The following is a 20666-nucleotide window of genomic DNA, read 5'->3' on the forward strand; positions in this document are numbered from 1 at the left end:
GAGAGACCCCATAGTGAGGTAGCCTGTCCCATCCAGCCCAGAGGGGAGAAGCAGCGATGCATTGGTTCTGTGTGTGTCTGTCCCTGTTAATAAACGCGCCGCTGTGGCTTGTCCCCTGTTAATCTGTGTCGCCTGAATCTATCGCCCACATTCTCTTGGCGTAAACCGACCCCCACTGACCCGGTTTCGCCACAGTATTATTAAAGCATTTGTGTACCTTCCAGACGTATTTATTTTTTGACACAGGTCGAGTCAACAGGCCCTGTGAATATGTTTGAGGTATGCGCATCCACTGAACATAAAATGCAAATGCAGTGTGAATAGTGCCTAACTCATATATTGCTATTTTGTACTATAAAAAATTATTTACTTAGCTACTATAAGCGACTAGTTATAGAAAAGGTTTAAATACATTTTTAGTTTTTAATTTTCTTCCTGTATAATTTATACATGTAATGTTAAGTAACCACTATTGCACATTTTAGGAGATTTAGTATATGTAGTCACAGCAAACCTGGGTGTTCCACAGCCAAGTAAATGACCCGCAAATGCATTATGTGAACAGAAGTAATTTAGGAATGTGCCTAGGAGAAGCTTTTCTTGCATAGCTATGCATGTGTTATTTAAAGTTGGTTCTTAAGTTTGACAAGACACATTTTCCCCATATTTGCATGAACAGGTGGAGGCAGACAGCTGTGAGCTCTGGAAAGGACGTACAGTCCACACTCATGTTTCCTTCTCAGGACGTTCACACACAGCTCACTCATGTCACTCATGTACCCTCCGCAGAACGTACATTCCACTATCATATAGTTACACAGTTAGTATCATTGAAAAAAAGAAATATGTCCATCAAGTTCAACCATCAAGAGGACTTAATTTTAACCCTATTGATTCAGACGAAGGTAAGAAATCTCTTCGGAATAAATAAATCTGCTATAAAAGGAAAAATGTCCCTCCTGATCCCAAGTTGCGATCAGACTGAATCAACAATAACTGTAGCAACATTATACTATTCACTTTTTCACCTCCTGAGGACGCTCAATATTCCGTCGTCTCCTCCTCAGGACGCACACACTATGGGCGATGAATGCCAGGTGTCCCAATGAGAAGTAGCAATGGAGGTCATCACATGAGGCATTAATGGGTACCTGGGAATGATGAAGGTAGGATGTGGCTTGGGTAAGGCAAAATGGTGCTTGCCGCATGGTTACTAACTCACATATGCCTCATGAATATAGGAAGGGTTTTGTCAGCAAGGACATACTGAAAGAGGTGATTGGGTGAGTTTTTAAGGGATAAAAGGGTCCAGTGTTTATAATTAGAGACAGAATTTACCTGGATTCTTGGGAAAGTCCAAAACTACATGTATTGTGTGTTGGGGTCTACGTGGGGCTGGGATTGTGACACATTACACTGGGCAGTCATAGGTCAGTATGGCAGTATCTGTCCCCATGTGGGCAATGAGATCAGGCTGTTACAGCCCAGCTAGCATGATTATAGTATGTGGGGGCGTGGGTGCAGGGGTGCTCCTAGCCAAATTAGGTATGGTTTCACAATTTGGTAGAGCTCCCCCTGGAGTTTATAATGTGATTTAAAGTTAAATAATAATGTGTGGCATCTACCACAATATTTCACCACCTCAGAGCCTTTACTATATTCACTCATATGTTCTCCTGAAGACACACACTATTGACTCATGTCTCTTCCTCAGGATATACACTGTTCACTTATTTTCTCATGGAGCACACAGCTGCTTTCTCATGTCCTCCATTCAAAACTTGCCCACCGCTAACTCATGTTCTCTCTTTAAGACACACTTAATGCTCACTCACATGGGTGTAGCTTTAAGGGGTGCAAAGGTAGCAGTCGCACTTAGGCCATCGTGCTCCTTTGCCACATAACAAGACACCAGTATCATAAATGGAAAATTTTAAGTGGGGCCCTGGCACAGATCGTCAATGTTCCGCCACTGCTCACTCATGTTCCCTTCTCACAACTCACTCCACAATCATGTCCTTTCTCAGGACCCACACAATGCTCATTATTTCCCCCCCCCCCTTATGAGGTTGTACACAACACTTCTTCATTTAACTTACGTTCCGCCCTCATGGGATGCACATACTACTAATGTACCATTCTCAGGACCATCACTGCTCACTCATGTCACGAATGCACATTCCTCAGGATGGACACAAGATGCATAATGTACACATGGGAGTCCATCTACTGTTTGCCTCGAACCAATCCAAAAGTCATTAGGGTTGAAAAGCTTTGAATTCACACATACTTTGCATATTTGACCCTGTACAGTATCAAAACCAAGTATATGATCATCCTAGTAATAAATCATGGTTTGGCAGATGTGTGCATTACAATTATGTTAAGATATTTGATAAAGTGCACTGCTATCCTCCTTGAAAACACTTGTCAGGTATTAAAGGGGTATTCCATTTACCGGCCGTTTTGTTCAAAAACCACAACTAAGTTATTATGCACTTGTAAGCTCTCTAATGCAACATGCATGGCTGTTTTTTGATTCCCATTTAGTTTATTTTGCTCTCCAACAGCTTCAGCAACATTGTGGTATCTTCATCAAGTATCATGGCGCCGCCACCACCACCATCATACCCTGCCGCACAGATCAGTCTGTTTGCACGTTCACGAGATTCTCTACTCACTTATTGGTTGGGAGAAGTGAGTCTCGTGACCTAATAAGTTATCGGCATCGCCGGCATCTCCTGCATTACGTAATAAAAATGCACTAAAGGCACATGTTCGAAAGGAGCTTACAGGTCGTAGCTATTAGTAAAAAATGGCAAACAACATGATCAGAGGTCTATAAAGTTAATTTTGTACAAAGAGAACACTGCAAAATCTCTTATAACAAATTTGAGACTTATATTGTGTAACCGAAATACCCCTTTAAGGTATGTTCATACGGATTATTTTCAGATGTATTTTGGACTATAAAACACTTGTATTACACTCCAAAATACACTTGAAAGATGCCTGCGAACAGTTTCCCATTGATTTCAATGGAAAATACACTGTGTAGTTAATATGAGGTGTATTTTTACATTGCTGAATTAAAAAAAACCTCGCAAAAATATGCCTCATAAATAAAGTGACTTGTGGCGTTTTATAAGCTGATTTCCCATTGACACTACAAACGTTTTGAAAGTACGCTTCAAAAATACATACAAAATTCAAAAATGCTTAAAAGTTCAGTTCACATGTTGCGTAAATACTGCGGATTTTCCACAACGGAATTTGTTGAGGAAAATCTGCAGCAAATATAGTAGCAGCAAAGTGGATGAAATAAAACAAATCTCATCCACGCGCTGCGTAAATACTGAGCGGAAAATCCGCTCAGAAATTGACCTGCGGTCAAGTATTTTATTCCGCAGCATGTCAATTGTATTTGCATAAACGCTGATTAGTTGTTGCGGGTTTCCTCATTGAATTCAATGGGGAGGTAATAATAGCAGTTGCGTTTTTTGCGATTCCGCCACAAAAAAAATAAAAGTCTTAAACTTACCCCAGGCCAGGCCAGCCTCCTGGGATGATGTTTCATGCCATGTGACCGCTGCAGCCAATCATAGGCTGTAGCGGTGGTCACATGGGATGAAACGCCATCCCAAGAGGCCGGCCTGGATGACATCAGAGAGCCGGCCTCCTGGGATGGCGCTTCATCCAATGTGACCGCCTCTGCAGCCAATCACAGTTTGGTGCGTTTTTTTTGCCCAGAATTCCCTGCTGTGCGCTTTTACGTGGCATATCCGACCTGTGTGAACTCAGCCTAAAAACGGCTGGATTCAAAGGCGGTTTTATATTGAAATCAGCCTCGTATTTTTCTGACTCAAGCATATGTCGTGTAAACATACCCTTACAATGTCAAGATCAAGATCAATCCTCTCATTCATGTATGCATCACATAGGGAGGAGATTGTCAATTCATATGCCAGTCCTAATAAGAAACAAGCTGGAGTAAGTTCTTATAAATGTCACGCCTCTCAACTGTCGTATCCTTGGGTGTCCGGGCACCACTAAATGAAATCTACGACAACCAGGATCAAGCATAAATTTCCGCTATAATTTTTTACAATTTCGGCTAAAATTAGGCCTTCTTCACACGGTGAGTATTTACCGTGTTTTTGCCCCGTTTTTCGCACCGAAAAACAGTCAAAAACGCTCTATTCAAAAACGCTCTAGTCAAAAACGATCTAAAAACGCTTACTTTAAGCCTCCCATTAACATCAAAGGGAAAACGCAATGTAGTGCATAAAAACTGCCTGTACTTTAAAAAGCGCTTTGCAAAAACACTAGCGTTTTTACGCGTTTACACTTAGTTTTTTTGAGCGCCGTGTGAACAAGGCCTTAGGGTATGTTCACACACTAAAGTAAAAACAGCTGTAAAATACGAAGCTGTTTTCAAGGGAAAACAGCCACTGATTTTCAGCCGTTTTTAAAGCATCAAATGTTTTTTGATGCGTAATTTCGAGCCATTTTTGGAGCTGTTTTTCTATTGCCAATGAGAAACGGCTCCAAAAATGGCTCAAGAAGTGACATGCACTTTTTTTTACAGGGCAATTTTACACGCCGTTTTTTCAAACAGCTGCGTAAAAAACGCCCGCCTGAACGACACGTAATTTCTCCCATTGAAATCAATGGGCAGATGTTTGTGCCAAGAAAAAAACGCCTGAAACACTGCGTGTGAACATACCCTCATAGTAAATTTGGAGGGGCAGCAGCGGTCACGCCCCCATCAGCTAAGCTCCACTCTAGTTTTTGCGAGTTTCGGGCTGTTTGCGACTTTTCTACGTCAGAAAACTGACCTTGTTACATTCCTACCATAGTTCACTAATGGATGTCAGAACAGACTGATGAACAGATGCATGATACATATTGTGTGCACAATTGGCTGTATCAACCAGATTTAACCTTTCATTTTTCAGAGGTCCTTCGGAAAATAAAAGCAGCAACCTGACTGATGACATGGAGATCATATCCACACAGTAGATCGATTGTTTCTGTACAGCAGCTGTGCACATGTGAGTCCCTGTCCCTGTGGCTCTGTACCGTATGCTATTTATCCCTAGTCCTAAAATCTTTATTAAAGCAGTTGTCTTACAAAGAACCACTTTTTAGAAAGAAGCTGGTGTAGCGATCAATAACCCCTTTAACCGCTTCCTGCCCTGTGCTGTATTGATACGTCGCGGATCGCAGTTAGTTAGCTATTGGCCATCATACTATTAAAGGCTATAAAAACCTTTGAAAGTGATATATATATATATATATATATACACACAGGGGCGTAACTAGGAAAGACTGGGCCCCATAGCAAACTTTTGACTGGGGCCCCCCCTCCCCTGGGTTTCACCCAACCCCCCCCCCCCTTGTAGATAGTGCCTTTTTTACAGCCCCCCCAGTAGATAGCGCCATACAGCCCCCCTGTAGATAACGCCATACAGCCTCCTCTGTGGATATCTACAAAGGGGGCTGTATGGCGTTATCTACAGGGGGGGCTGTATGGCGCCATCTACAGAGAGGGCTGTATGGCGTTATCTACAGAGGGGGCTGTATGGCATTATCTACAGAGGGGGCTGTATGGCGTTATCTACAGGGGGGCTGTATGGCGTTATCTACAGGGGGTCTGTATGGCGCTATCCACAGGGGGGCTGCATGGCGTTCTCTACAGAGGGGGCTGTATGGCGTTATCTACAGGGGGTCTGTATGGGGTTCCCTGCAGGGGGGTCTGTAGGGAACGCCATACAGCCCCCCTGTAGGGAACGCCATACAGCCCCCCCTGTAGGGAACGCGATACAGCCCCCCCCTGTAGAGAACGCCATAAAGCCCCCCCCTGTAGTGAACGCCTTACAGCCCCCCCTGTAGGGAATGGCATACAGCCCCCCCTGTAGGGAACGCCATACAGCCCTGTAGGGAACGCTATACAGCCCCCCCCCCCTGTAGGGAACACCATACAGCCCCCCCCTTTAGGGAACGCCATACAGCGTCCCCAACCCCCCAAAAAAATGCGACCTACAGTGTGAAAAGACAAAAGACATGTATCCCCTCTCAACAGGATAGGGGATACATGTGTGATCGCTGGCAGTGATAGGGAGAATGGGGGACCGAAAGTCCCCCAAGTTCTCCATGACTAACCTCTGACTTCCAGCGTCTGCGCAGCTCAATAAAAATGAAAGGAGCGCTGGTCACGCATGCGCACAAGCTCGACCGGCGCTCCATTCATTTCTACGGAGCTGCCGACACAGACCCCAGAAGTCCGAGGTTTGTGATGGAGAACTTCAGGAGACTTTCAGTCCCCCGTTCTCCCTATCGCTGCCAGCAATCACACATGTATCTCCTATCCTGTGGATAGGGGATACATGTCTTTTGTTTAATGGCAGAGCGGGGAGATACCTCCCTGCTCTGCCGTAGTGTTCAGTGGCGTCCCGCTGTAGCAGACATAGCGGCTGCTAGCAGAGCCTCCGGCCATGGTGGGGGCCCGTGCCGGCGGGCGACACGGGCCCCCTCATGCCGCGGGCCCCGTAGCAGCCGCTACGCCACTGTGTATAAATATATATATATATATATATATATATAAATGTCAGTGTGTTTTGTTCAACTTTAGAAATACTTTTCACTTACAATTCTTACAGATATATTGCAATGTATTATATGAGTGATTAGAAGGTTAGATGTTCAAGTCCCTTAGTGTGACTAGAGATAAGGGCAAAAAAAAAAAAATGGTTTTGAAAAATATATAAAAGAAAATAGAAGGGTAAAAAGAAAAATGTCGCCTTTTTTCATAGTGCAAAGACCTTTGTTTTGGAAAAAATGTAAAGAAAACGAAACTAAGCATATTTAGTATCGCTGCATTCGTAACAAACTGTACACCAAAATAAGGCTTCGTTCACATCTGCATCGTGGCTCCGTCTGAGTTTCCGTCAGGGGAACCCATGAACGGAACCCAAACTGGAACAAATGGAGACCGTAGGTTTCCGTTTGCATCATCATTGATTTCAATGGTGACTGATCCGTTGCAAATGGTTTCCGTTTGTTACCGTTGTGTAAGGGTACCGTTTTTTAGATGGAATACCATTTGTAAAGGATCCCTCATCATTGAAATCATTTGCTTCAGTTTGGGTTCCATTCATGGGTTCCCCTGACAGAAAGCTCAGACTGAACCCATAAACGGAGCCCCGACGCAGATGTGAACGAAGCCTTAATACAATATTCATCCTAGTGCTGGGAATTAATCAGGAAAAAAATGAAACCAAAATTCAGCGCAGTTAACCAACGTCATCTTGCACATTTCCATTTTTTTTTTTTTCCCAGTTTCAACTGTATTTGCGTCCTCATGAAGATCCAGCGGAATCAGGAAATATGCGCCAAACCACACAGTCTGGAAGAATAGAGTGATCTCCACTGGTCGTTGGAACAGGGTAAGCGTATGTTCACATGGCCTATTTTCGGCTGTTTTCAGGCCGTAAACGTCCGAAAAACGTCCGGAAAATCAGAAGCAGAACACCTCCAAACATCTGCCCATTGATTTCAATGGGAAATACAGCGTTCTGTTCCGACGGGGCGTTTTTTTACGTGGGCGTTTTTAAAAACAGCTCCGTATTTTTTCAGACGTTTTTTGCTAAGAGTGTGAACATACCCTTAGGCGAGTATGTATTTTATTAGGCACTATTGGGGCATTATACTGTGTGGGGGGGGGGCAGTTATAGGGACATTATACTGTGTGGGGGAAGTTATAGGGACATTATACTGTGTGGGGGGTACTATGGGGCATTATACTATGTGGGGGTACTATAGCGACATTATAATGTGTCAGTGTCGGAGTATATTATGTATAGTAGTATACAGCAGTCGTAGGCGATCTATATTAATTCAATGCTGTGGCATGCAAATAGGGAGCGTAGCAAGCAAATAGGGGTGTGGCCGGAAAATCGTTGATTAATCGTATTTGAGGTTACATGTGCAATTAATCATGCCCAGCCCTAATTTATCCTAGGCGTAAATGGCCTAAAAAAATTATAATATAAGGAACTATAAAACTTGTGAAAATTGCTGTTTTTTGACCATCCCACTGAGAAACGTAATAAAAAGGTGGTCAAAAAATATTATGTACCAAAAAGTGGTACCAATGAAAACTGCAACTCGTCTAACAAAAAACAAGCAGTCATAAAGCTCCTTTGTTGTAAAAATTAATTGGGCAAAAGTATAAAAACATGACAAAAACATTATACGTTTGGTATCACTGTAGCGACTCACAGAATAAATTTAACATGTCATTTATACCACACAGTGAACTCCGTAAAAACAAAACCCAGACCCCCGCAACAAATTAATAAAAGTTATACAATACATATACCCAAAAATGGTGCCATTAAAAAAAGCCCTCAAACACTCTATAAAATGCTCAATTAGATGGGATTATGAAATTGAATGTAACCTACTGTGTGTATGTATATAGAAACGTATTGAATTAATATACCTGAGGCCCTATTCACACTGCATTTTAGCCTTTCCCAGCGTATACCTCCCACGGAAGGCATACAGTGGCATATGTGACCCATAGGCTTCCATTGTAAAAATAAATAAATAAATAAATAAGTAAGTAGTGAATAGAGCTTTAAAGGCTATGTATTCCTTTGAAAACATTTTATTATTTTTTTTACCTGACTGATACAGGTTTTAGTGCTAGCTACAGCTGCTCTGCATAGAGGATACAAATCAGCTGTATCTGGAAATGTAAAAATAATTTTTTATAAAATTTATTTAAAAAGACAAGGCAGTCAGTGTGTTTTGGTGCAACTTTGTAATTACATTTCATTAAAAATAATTTTTACTTTTTCAGATACAGTTGCTTTGCATCCTGTATACAGAGACGCTGTATCTAGCGCTGAAACCTTTATCTGTCAGGCAAAAAAATAATAATGTTTTCAAAGGTTTACATAGCCTTTAAAGCTAGTACACACACACACACACACACACACACACACACACACACACACACACACACACACACACACACTTCTTTCAGGTTTTATTTAAACGCTTATAAAAAAAATTACAAATTTTAAGCGATTTTCATTGCAAATTTTATATTTTATAACATTTTGAACATGAGTTTTCAAAAAATAAAATAAAAAAATCACCACTGACCACAAAAGCACTACAAAACACCACAAACCAAAACGCTATGTATGTAGGCTCTTTCATACTTACACTAGACTATAGGGCCAGGATCACAAACAGTTTTGATGCAGTTTTTGGCTCAATCCTTGGAGTCTAAGGCTATGTTCACACGCTTAACAAAAAATGTCTGTAAATACGGAGCTGTTTTCAAGGGAAAACAGCTCCTGATTTTCAGCCATTTTTTAAGCAACTAGCTTTTTTTGCAGCGTTTTTTACAGCAGTTTTTGGAGCTGTTTTTCTATTAAGTCAATGAAAAATGGCTCCAAAAACAGCTCATGAAGTGACATGCACTTCTTTTTATGAGGCGTTTTTAAAAACAGCTGCATAAAAACGCCCCATGGGAACAGAATGCCGTTTTCCCATTGAAATCAATGGAGGCGGTCAGCCCCCGCATTTTTTGCCGTTTTTCGGGGCGTTTACTGGCCGGAAAACGGCTGAAAATAGGCCGTGTGAACATACCCTAAGCCAGAAGTGGATCCAAAAACAATGAAAGAAAGATATTAAGAAAAGAATGATGCATTTCTTGTGTCCACTTCTGTGTTTGGCTCAAAAAAAAAGAATGAACCAAAAACTGAATAAAAAACTGTGTGTGTGATCTTGGCTTTAAGTAAGATCTCAGACTCTTTCTGCCGTTTTAGTCATGTTTTGTGAAAATTTTACACAACACCTCAGTAAAAACAGCACGTGGGAACACAGTCCAATACTCTCCTAGCTGGTAATTCCCTCATCACTCTAATTTATGTCTATATGTAAGTCTCCGCATATCGACTTAACGTCCTTACCGTCTTTTGTAGGTGGCGTCTCCCTCACAGGCTCGGGTGCTTCTTCCCCAGCTGTTTTTACCGCAGCATCATCCCCAGGGACTTCTGAAGCAGGGGCTGTGGAATCCGCAGCAGGAGTCTCGGTAACTGGAGCAGACATTTCTGGAATTAATGCAGGATTATCGGAGGCTTTGGCGCTAGATTCTTCAACTGGCTGAGACGGAGCGGCCACCTCTGGAGCCGCAGACTTGCTCTGTGCAGCTGGTGGTGCAGGGGATTTTTTAATAGGGACCTTTGCTGGCATGATTGAGTCTCTTTCCAATACAGCAGCAGTATGGCAGTAAAACCATAGGGCGTTCTGATTTATATAGCCTCCTGTCAGGCATTTTACCATCTGTTTTTTACGAACTGCCTCTGTATATTTAGAGCATTGGTGCACTCAGCTTCTTAGGACAAAAATAACTACTCTAAACATGACAAGTTTCAGAAGTCCCAGCAGCCCTTGAATCCCCTATGTACACATTTACCAATTATTAATGACCTGTCTCTGTAGATAAGTGGATTAAATCAGTGATTTTAATAAACGTCCTTTGAAACATTAAAGCACAATTGATATAAATATTGGCCTCCTACACATGGCTGAATTCTGGATCTGTGTGACTCAAACTATAACTTCATGTACCCCTGATTACACAAAGGCCCATAAATGTTGGATCCACATGTAGCTGAAGAAAGCCAGTGTAGATTTGGCTGCAAATTTGTGGTGATTCCATATCAAAATCTGCATATGTTATATGCTGATTTTGCTATGGATTCACCGGATTCAATACAATAAGGGTAGGAACACACCCAGCATGTTCAGAGCGGAAACGTTGCGTCAAGCTGCACAGCGAATCCGTCCTGAACACCACTGGGAATGCCGTCTAAAAATCGTGGTGCGTTTTTTTCGGGCGGAATTTCAGGTGCGGAAAGCAGCAGCGGAAAAAAAAACCATAACATTCATCTCTTCTATGCGTAGTCCGGCCCCCTGGTATGACGTTGCAGGCCATGTGACCGCTGCAGCCATTCATAGTCAAATGGGATGAAACTTAATCTAAGGAGACCAGAATGGAGTAGAAGAAGTGAACTTTGGGTAAGTATAACTACTTTGTTTCTTGCTTGCGATTTTTGCAGCGGAATCACTGTGATTCCACCACAAATATTGCAGCACACACCACTTTGTTGTGGGATTAAGCACCCCATTGAATTCAATGAGGAAAACCCACAACACAAGAGCAGCGATTCCGCAGTAGTAATTGATATGCTGCGGCTCAAATTTTTTTTGTTCCCTATGGATATTAAAGAGGCTCTGTCACCACATTATAAGTGCCCTAGCTTGTACATGATGTGATCGGCGCTGTAATGTAGATTACAGCAGTGTTTTTTATTCAGGATTCTGAATAGACATCACGTCCTGGCTGGAGATAATATATATTCATTGTCAGGAAACTGCAGTAACGTTATAGTGTGTTTATGTGTCTATATCGCTATGTGCTGTGTAAATGAATGGAGAGAAGTGTATGACGCTGATTGGTCAGCGTCATACACTCCTCTGTACAATGCCCACTTGGCCAAAAAGTAAAACACGCCCAGTTGTTCACTAAGAAACTCATTAACATAAAGCTAATATAGGTCATAGCTCCATCAAAAATGATAGTTTTTCTAAATAAAAAACACTGCTGTAATCTACATTACAGCGCCGATCACATCATGTACAAGATAGGGCACTTATAATGTGGTGACAGAGACTCTTTAAGATCCAAGAAATGAATTGTAGCCTCACTATAAGTAAAAGTGAGCAATATATTCAAATCATCAGTATTCAATTCCCCCACGGATGTCTCTAGGGCCCCAAATGGTCCTTTCCAGCATAATAAAATATCAGCTATATATCTATACTGTCATGCCCATGGCCGCGGGCCGTCAGGTTCACTCACCTCCTGATGCCCGCAGCCATGGATCTGTGAATGCTGGCCCCCATCTCCTCCTCAAGAGATGCCGGTGCTCACTTACGCTTCTCCCGGCCGGGTCCCATAGTGTCAGCGCGCGCGCCTAAATTCAAGTACAATGCCGTTCCTGCTACCTGTAACCTGTAATCCGTGCTATCCTGGTCAAGTGCTGTGTTGAGCTGAAGTCGTACTGTGCAGTGTACCATGCCTGTCCTGCTACACCATGCCTGGCGTCTGCCTGCTGCCTAGTCCCAGCCGAGCTTGTCTTGCTACTGTCTGAGCTACCACATGTACACTATACAAACTACAGACTGTGACCTGTGTCCTGTTGGCCAACTGCCATACCGTCAAGGCAGTATGGCCCAGTGGGTCCACATACCCATCGTGACAGTAGGCTGGTCAGTCCAAGACCATGACGACGTAACAGGAGATGCGGGCGGATATGCTAGACCTCCAGTCTCGACAGAACCAACTCCTCCAGGCATTGAACATTATTGCATGTCGGCTGGAGGTGCAAGCTGCCGTTCCTCCAACTGCACCTCCTGGCAGTGGTGATCCCCAATTTTCTTTGCTGCTGCCTGACCGCTATGATGGAGACACAAGGACCTGCCGTGGATTTTTGAACCAGTGTCAGATCCACTTTAGCCTTTATGCAAGGGCATTCTCGTCTGATGGCGCAGGGGTCGCGATTATCGTCTCTCTCTTCACTGGCAGGGCCCTTGCATGGGCGAACCCTATTTGGGAGAGACAAGGACCAGAGACCCGTGACTTCCAGTGGTTCCTACGGACATTTCGCACGGTGTTTCAGGAGCCTGGACGAGTCTCGTCTGCAGTCGCCTCCTTGCTGAACCTAATCCAGGGAGATACCTCCATGGGCGAGTACGCCATTCACTTCCGCACCCTGGCGGGAGAACTGTTGTGGAACAATGAGGCCCTGGTAGCTACATTATGGCAGGGACTGTCGCCTAGGATTAAGGATGAGCTTGCCGCCCGAGATCTACCATCTACCCTGGATGCCCTCATCCTTCTGGCCGCCCCGGTTGATATAAGAATCCGAGAATGGTTCCAAAAAGCTCGTCGGGAAGGAGGACTTCCTAGTCCGGTTCCTACTTTGCAGCAACCCCTGCTGTCCTCAGATGCTGATGCAGGAGTCTGTGAGGACGGACCAGTTTAAGCTGTCTACCCAGGAGAGACAATGCAAAAGCCCCAAAGCCTAGGGTTGGTGGGAGAGACAACCCGGGGTAAAGAAGGACTTTCGAATAAATTGTCCATTCCTGTGACCATAATGTCAGGCGAGAAGACGCATCGGGTCTCTGCGTATCTGGACTCTGGATCCGCTGCCAATTTCATTAGTAGAAACCTGGTGGATCTTCTCCAATTGCCCACAACCCCTCTGGAGAGGCCGTTGATGGTTGCATCTGTGAATGGACTACCTCTGCCAGACTTAATTGTAGCTGTGACCAAGCCGCTGAGGCTCCAAGTGGAAGCTCTCCATTCCGAGCTCCTCTCGTTCTTTGTCCTGGCTAAAGCTGTCAATTCTGTTCTGCTGGGTCTGCCCTGGGTCCGACTACATGCCCCAGTTCTGGACTGGAATTCTGGATAGGTTCTCCCGTGAGGCCCTGAGTGTCTCATCCGTTGCCTGGTACAGATTCGTTTGGCTCACTCTCCTCTGCCTCAGTCCTTGGCAGGATTGCCTGGTCATTATTCTGCATTCTCGGATGTCTTCATCAAGAAAGAGGTGGAGTCGCTGCCCCCACACCGGCGTATAACTGTCCTATCAACCTAGTTCCTTGTGCATCCCTTCCCCGTGGTAGGGTATATCTTCTCTCCGTGCCAGAGACTCTGTCCATGTCCGCCTATGTTAAGTAGAACTTGGAGAGGGGCTTCATACGGAAGTCTTCCTCCCCGGCAGGAGCTGGGTTCTTCTTCCTCCCCGGCAGGAGACGGCTTCTTCTTCGTCAAGAAAAAAGATGGTTCTCTGCATTCTTGCATCGACTACCGGGGTCTCAACCAGATCATGGTAAAAAATAGGTATCCGTTGCCATTGATTTCTGAACTATTTGATCGCATACGTGGAGCCAAGATTTTTTCAAAACTAGACCTGCGTGGGGCTTACAGCCTAATCCGGATTCGCCGGGGTGACTAATTGAAGACGGCATTGAACACCCGTGATGCCCTTTGGTCTGTGTAATGCTCCCGTGGTCTTCCAGGAGTACGTTAATGACATCTTCCGTGATCTCCTCTATGTTTGTGTTGTGGTCTATCTTGATGACATCTTGATTTTTTCTCCAGATCCAATGACTTAGGCCCCATGCACACGACAGCAAAAAACCTCAGTTTTTGCGGACCGCAATTGCGGTCCGCAAAAACGGAGCCATTCACTTTCATTGAACACCGACACCTTGACGTAGCACTACGGAAGGGTGTCAGTGCCGTGGAAATATTCCGGGAATTATGGAACATGTCCGTTCTTTCGCATTTTGCGTGCCGTGCTCCCATACTTTGTCAGTCAGCGGCCGGCCGGCCGTGCCCGCAATCGCGGGCCATGATTGCGGGCACGGTCGTGTGCATGGGGCCTTATTTTAATTTATGTGTTTTTATTTAATAAAATATTATGATGACTTTATTTAATTTTTCACACACAAAGTTTTTTTTATTGACACTTTCTTACTGTACTGGGGGCTGCCATGTTTTTTTTCAATTGTGTATGTGTCTACTAACGACACATACACAGATGGAATATGGGAGCACAATGCAAAGGACACAATGAACGGGAGCCGTCCATTGCCTCTGCTATCTGGCTCTGTACCCCCTGGTTTGTAGGGCGATAGCAGGCACAATTATGAAGACCGGCTGCACTGCAGGTAAGGTGTGTGTGTGTGTCTCTCTGTCCCTCTCTGTCTCTCACAGACTCCCGCTCACATGACCCCTGGCGGGCCCCCCGCTGACCGTGATCGGGTGAGGAATCCGTCAGCAGGAGGTCGGGGAGGAGACTGTCAGCAGCAGATGGTTATTCCTATCACAGAGTGGTGTGACAGTCTCCTCTACTGCGGAGGAGACTGTGAGCAAGATTGTATGGGGACGATGGACGAGACTGTCAGCAAGATTGTATGGGGACAATGGAGGAGACTGTCAGCAGTATTGGGTGGTGATCCTGGAGGAGACTGTCAGCAGGATTGTATGATGATGCTGGAGGAGACTGTCAGCAGGATTGTATGGGGACTTTGGAGGAGACTGTCAGCAGTATTGGGTGGTGATGCTGGAGGGACTGTCAGCAGGATTGTATAGTGATGCTGGAGGAGACTGTCAGCAGGATTGTATGGGGACGTTGGAGGAGACTGTCAGCAGTATTGGGTGGTGATGCTGGAGGAGACTGTCAGCAGGATTGTATGGTGATGCTGGAGGAGACTGTCAGCAGGATTGTACCCAAAATGGCAGCCGGACACAGCTTAGCAATTTGAAGACACCTTTTCCTGGCTTGTAGGAGGGGGTTTGAGATTCCCTCCCACATTTACGGCAGCTGTGAGTCAGGTTGCTTTGCCTTATTCACCTTGCTGTAATTCTGGGAAGTGCTCCCTCTGGTGGCCAAATAGGAAAACATGTCAAATTATCATTTAATTTTTAATAAAAATGTTAAAAAAAAATACAGCCAAAAACTTAAAAAATATAATAGAAATAAGTAACTTACTTAAAAAAAAAAGCTTAATTCGCAACACATTCCTTTTAAGGGAGAATCGTCTTTAAGTCAAGTTGGAGAAGTGCGTGCTTGAGAGAGATGCTCTACCCTTCCTGGGCTACATCATCTCGAATCAAGGTCTCAAGATGGATCCTGAAAAGGTAAAGGCCGTCCTGGAATGGCCATGCCCTCAAGGCTTGAGGGCCATACAGCGCTTCCTGGGATTCGCCAATTTCTACAGACAGTTCATTCCAAACTTTTCCTCACTAACATCTCCTATCTCTAACCTCACCAAGAAAGGCATGAATGCCAAGGTGCGAACTCCAGAGGCGGAAGCCGCATTTAATAGCCTGAAGAGTCCACTACTGTCCGGCCGACAAGAATGTAAGGGCCGATGCCTTGTCCAGGTCGTTTGAGACAGAGGACACTATGGAGTCTCCACAGAATGTCATTAATCCGTCCTGCATCATCCCTGTCAAGCCTCTGCAAGTTAGAGACATTCCCCCAGGGAGGACTTTTGTCGTCTGGCAGACAGAAGAAGAATCCTCCGCTAGGGACACAGTTCCAAACTGGCAGGACACGCGGGTGTCCGTAAGACCCGAGACTTGCCTTGATCACACGTCAGTTCTGGTGGCCCACAGTGCCCAAATACATCACAGACTTTGTCCCCTCCTGCACGGTGTGCGCAGCAAACAAAGTTGCCCACTCCAAACCGGCGTGCCTGCTCCAGCCGCTGCCTGTGCCCGATGTCCCCTGGCAGCATATTGCTATGGACTTGCCACTCTCTGCTGGCTGCAGTACGGTCTGGGTGGTGGTGAACCGATTTTCCAAGATGGCTCATTTCGTTCCACTGACCGGCCTACCGCTTCTCGACTGGCCAATTTCTTCATCCAACACATCTTCTGTCTGCACGGCTTGCCTATGCATATTGTGTTGGATAGGGGGGGTTCAGTTCACCTCAAAGTTCTGGAGAGTCCTCTGCGTAGTCCTCGGTGTGAAGTTGGACTTTTCCTCTGCCTACCATCCCCAGTCCGATGTTCAAGTCGAGAGAATAAATCACATTATGGAGAACTATCTACGACACTTTATTGCCAGGCAGCATGATGACTGGGTGCAGCTGCTTCCTCCTACAACAACCACACTAGTGAGTCCAAAGCTAAGAGTCCATTCTTCATTGTCTATGGCCAACACCCTCGAATACCTCTCCCTGTTTCCACTACGTCCCAGGTGCTTGCAGCTGTCTCTGCATTCAAGGACTTTCAAAAATCTGGCAGCAGACCCGATTTTCTATTCTGCTGCCGGTCGCCGCATGAAAAGAAATGCAGACAGAAGAAGACGAGAGCCTCCCCAGTTTCTTACAGCTGAGGGTGCCATCATACAAGTTTGCTCGCAGGTTCGTTGGACCCTTCGAGATTTTGCAACAAATTAACCATGTCTCCTACAAGTTTCGGCTGCCTCCTACCCTCAAGATCCCTAACTCCTTCCATGTCTCCCTGCTGAAGCCGGTGATCTTGAACCGCTACTCCAAGACTTCCACTCCTGCAGTGGCTCCCAGCGGTTCGTCAGAGATTTTTGAGGTTAAGGAGATCCTGGACACCAAGAGAGTGGGTGGAAGAACCTTTTATTTGGTGGATTGGAGGGGAATTGGTCCTGGGAGCCAGAAGAGAACCTCAATGCCCCTACATTCCTGAAGAATTTTCTCTCTCATTCTGGGGCCAAGAGGAGGGGGCGTAAGAGGGGGGATACTGTCATGCCCATGGCCGCGGGCCATCAGATTCACTCACCTCCTGACAATGCCCGCAGCCATGGATCTGTCCTCAGGAGATGCCAGCGCTTACTTCCGCTTCTCCCGGCCGGGTCCCGTAGGGTGCGCACCCGTGCCCGCTCTTAAAGGCCCAGCAAGCGCACCTGAATTCAAGTACAAAATTAGAGTTTCCTGGACTTTAAGAGGGGCCCAGCCCCTTCCTGCCTTGCCTGAGCCTTGTTGCCGTTTTCCTAGTATGTCTATGCAAATGGTCTCCTAGTGTTTTCCAGTCCCCAGTGTTCCCCGTTCCTGCTACCTGTAATCTTTATCCCGTGCTATCATGGTCAAGTGTCGTGTTGAGCTGAAGTCGTGCTGTGCGGTGTACCACGCCTGTCCTGCTACACTATGCCTGGTGCCTGCCTGCTGCCTAGTCCCAACCGAGCCTGTCTTGCTACTGTCTGAGATACCACAGGTACACTATACGAACTACAGACTGTGACCTGTGTCCTGTTGGCCAGCTGCCATACAGTCAAGGTGGTACGGCCCAGTGGGTCCACATACCCATCGTGACATATACCAACAAGCTGCATACTTACTGATGAGAGGATTTAGATAAACTACAAATTCCTCCCAACAACCCAAGTGTAAACAGGCATACAATGGGCATTTGACAAAAATACCCCATTGCAGTCCCCTGAATCTGGCGATAATGTTTTCGATCAAAAGAAAAACCATTATGATTCAGTACAAATTCCAACATCACAATGATAAATTCATTCTGGTGAGCCCAATCTCTCCCTCCTTTCTCCAGAAAGTATGCAGCAGCTCTGAGTCCTACTTCATGTGGTATTGAAGTATATAATGATTCAACATCTAGATATACTAGAAGAAAATTCCCCCCAAGGGATAGGTTGACAATTTTCATCAAAAGATCTCCTGTATCTAGAACATAGGAAGGTAAATTACGAACAAAGGGCTTTAATTTGTCATCAACATATTTCCCAAGGTGATTCGTTGGGTTATCAGAGCCATAAATAATTGGGATTCCTTTTTCTTATGAACCTTGGCAAGTATGTAAATTATGAGGATATGTTGCTTCCTAACTTCAAGATATTGTAACGACTGGCAGGTATGTGGACCCACTGGGCCACTCCGCCATAACGGAGCAGCTGCTGATCAACAAAGTCTATAGCAGTCAGTGGGGTGAAAGTACCTGGATAGTCAGAGGTGGGCTTGTGCCAGGCAATCAGAGGAAGTAGGCTTGTGAGGGTAATGGAACTTAGCTGGGACACCGAACTGGAGCAGTGCAGTCGTATCAGACAATGGACTTGGCTAGGACACTGGATAGGAGTAGTGCAGTTGTCTCGGACACTGGACTTGGCTAGGACACCGGACAGGAGTAGTGTAGTAGTCTCAGACACTGGACTTGGGTAAGGGCACCGGACACAGATGGTAAAATTGTCTCTGACACTCGAGTTGGCACAGGCAATGAGCACAGATAGTGAAATCGTCACGGTGACTTGACTTAGCACGAGAACCGGACACAGATATTGGATACGAGATACAGAATGCAGGATAAAGGATACAGCTAAGGAACCATTTGCAAGACAAACACTTGGAAGACACAACATTGATCAGGCCGTGGGGCAGAGGGCAGATCAGACTAAATAGCCCAGGGTGTACAGGGATAGGCTGGGGAAACTTATAGTGGTGTGCGCACTGGCCATTTAAGAGAGCACTCTACGGGAGGAGGGAGGCCCCGGCTTTGAGAGAAGGGAAGCATCACTGCGAGAAATTGCAGAGCCAGGGGATTTGCTGTAACGGTTCAGGACCACAGGCTTCAGGAGAGACACATGGAACGAGTTAGGAATATTGAGAGTAGGGGGCAGCCATAGCTTGTAAGACAAAGTGTTGATTTATTGAAGAATTTCAAAATGACCAAGAAATCTGGGAGCAAATTTGTAAGAGGGTATTTTAAGACTAATATTTTTTGATGATAACCAGACCTTGACTCTGGGAAGAAATTGAGTAGGAATTTTTCTCTTTCTATCAGCAAATTTTTTCATGTGGTCCACTGCCTACAGGATCGCGGACTTGGTTTGCTACCAGATGTGAAGAGAGCTTCCAAAGGAAAAATTGGCTGCAGGCACTTGAGATATTTCTAGTACAGGAAGAGGAACACAAGGATGTTGGCTCTAGACAATGAAGAATGGAGAAGAAGCAGCAGACTCACTCGTGTGGTTATTGTAAGAAAATTTAGCCCATGGAAGAAAAATGCAGCCAATTGTTGTGTTGCAGGCATATAAAATGACAAAGGTAATTTTCCAGTACTTGATTAATCCTTTCAACTTGGCCATTAGATTGTGGGTGATAAGCAGAAGAAAAACATTTTACATCCAGAAGTTTACACGGGGCTCTCCAGAATTTAGACGTAAATTGTACACCCCAGTCAGACACGACATGGAGAGGTAGTCCATGAAGGCGAAAGATAAGTTGAATAAACAAATCTGCCAAATGAGGAGCTGAGGGAAGGCCGGGCAGAGGGACGAAATGCGCCATCTACAAAAGCGATCCACAACAACCTAGACAGTTATACATCCAGCAGAAGAAGGAAGGTCAGTAATAAAAGCCATGGCAATGTGTTTCCAGGGACCATCAGGAACAGGCAGGGTTTGGAGCAGTTCAGCAGGCTTGGAATGGGTAGTCTTGTTTTGGGCACAGTTGGTACAAAAAGAGACATAATCCACAACATCTTTAGGCAGCGTGGGCCACCAGTAGGGAAGAGAATTAAAGTCCGGAGTCTTATGGATACCAAAGTGCCCAGCCAACTTGGAATTATGACACTAAGATGAGAATTTTTTTTCTGTCAGCAGGACTTTTTTCCAGGGGGAATGTCTGCAGAGGGTTAGCAGCAATAATCCTAGAAGGTGACTTGACTTTGAGGGTCCTCATCAGAGTCATAAATTTCAAACAACCGGGACAGGGCATCAGTCTTTACATTTTTATCTGCAGGACGGAAGTGAAGTAGGTACTGGAATTTGGCAAAAAACAGCGACCATCTGGATTGACGAGGGTTCAGTCGTTGTGCAGACTATAAATACGTGAGATTCTTGTGATCAGTGTAGATGATGATAGGATGAGTAGCCCCCTTTAGGTAGTGCCTCCACTCTTCTAAGACACCAGTAACTCACAGTCCCAAATAGAATAGTTGCGCTCAGCAGGAGAGAAGAGTTTAGAGAAAAAGCCACAGGATACTGCCTAACCCTTGGAGTTTCTTTGAAAAAGGA

The sequence above is a fragment of the Rhinoderma darwinii genome, chromosome 2, assembly GCF_050947455.1.
Source record: "Rhinoderma darwinii isolate aRhiDar2 chromosome 2, aRhiDar2.hap1, whole genome shotgun sequence".
Classification (NCBI taxonomy): domain Eukaryota; kingdom Metazoa; phylum Chordata; class Amphibia; order Anura; family Rhinodermatidae; genus Rhinoderma; species Rhinoderma darwinii.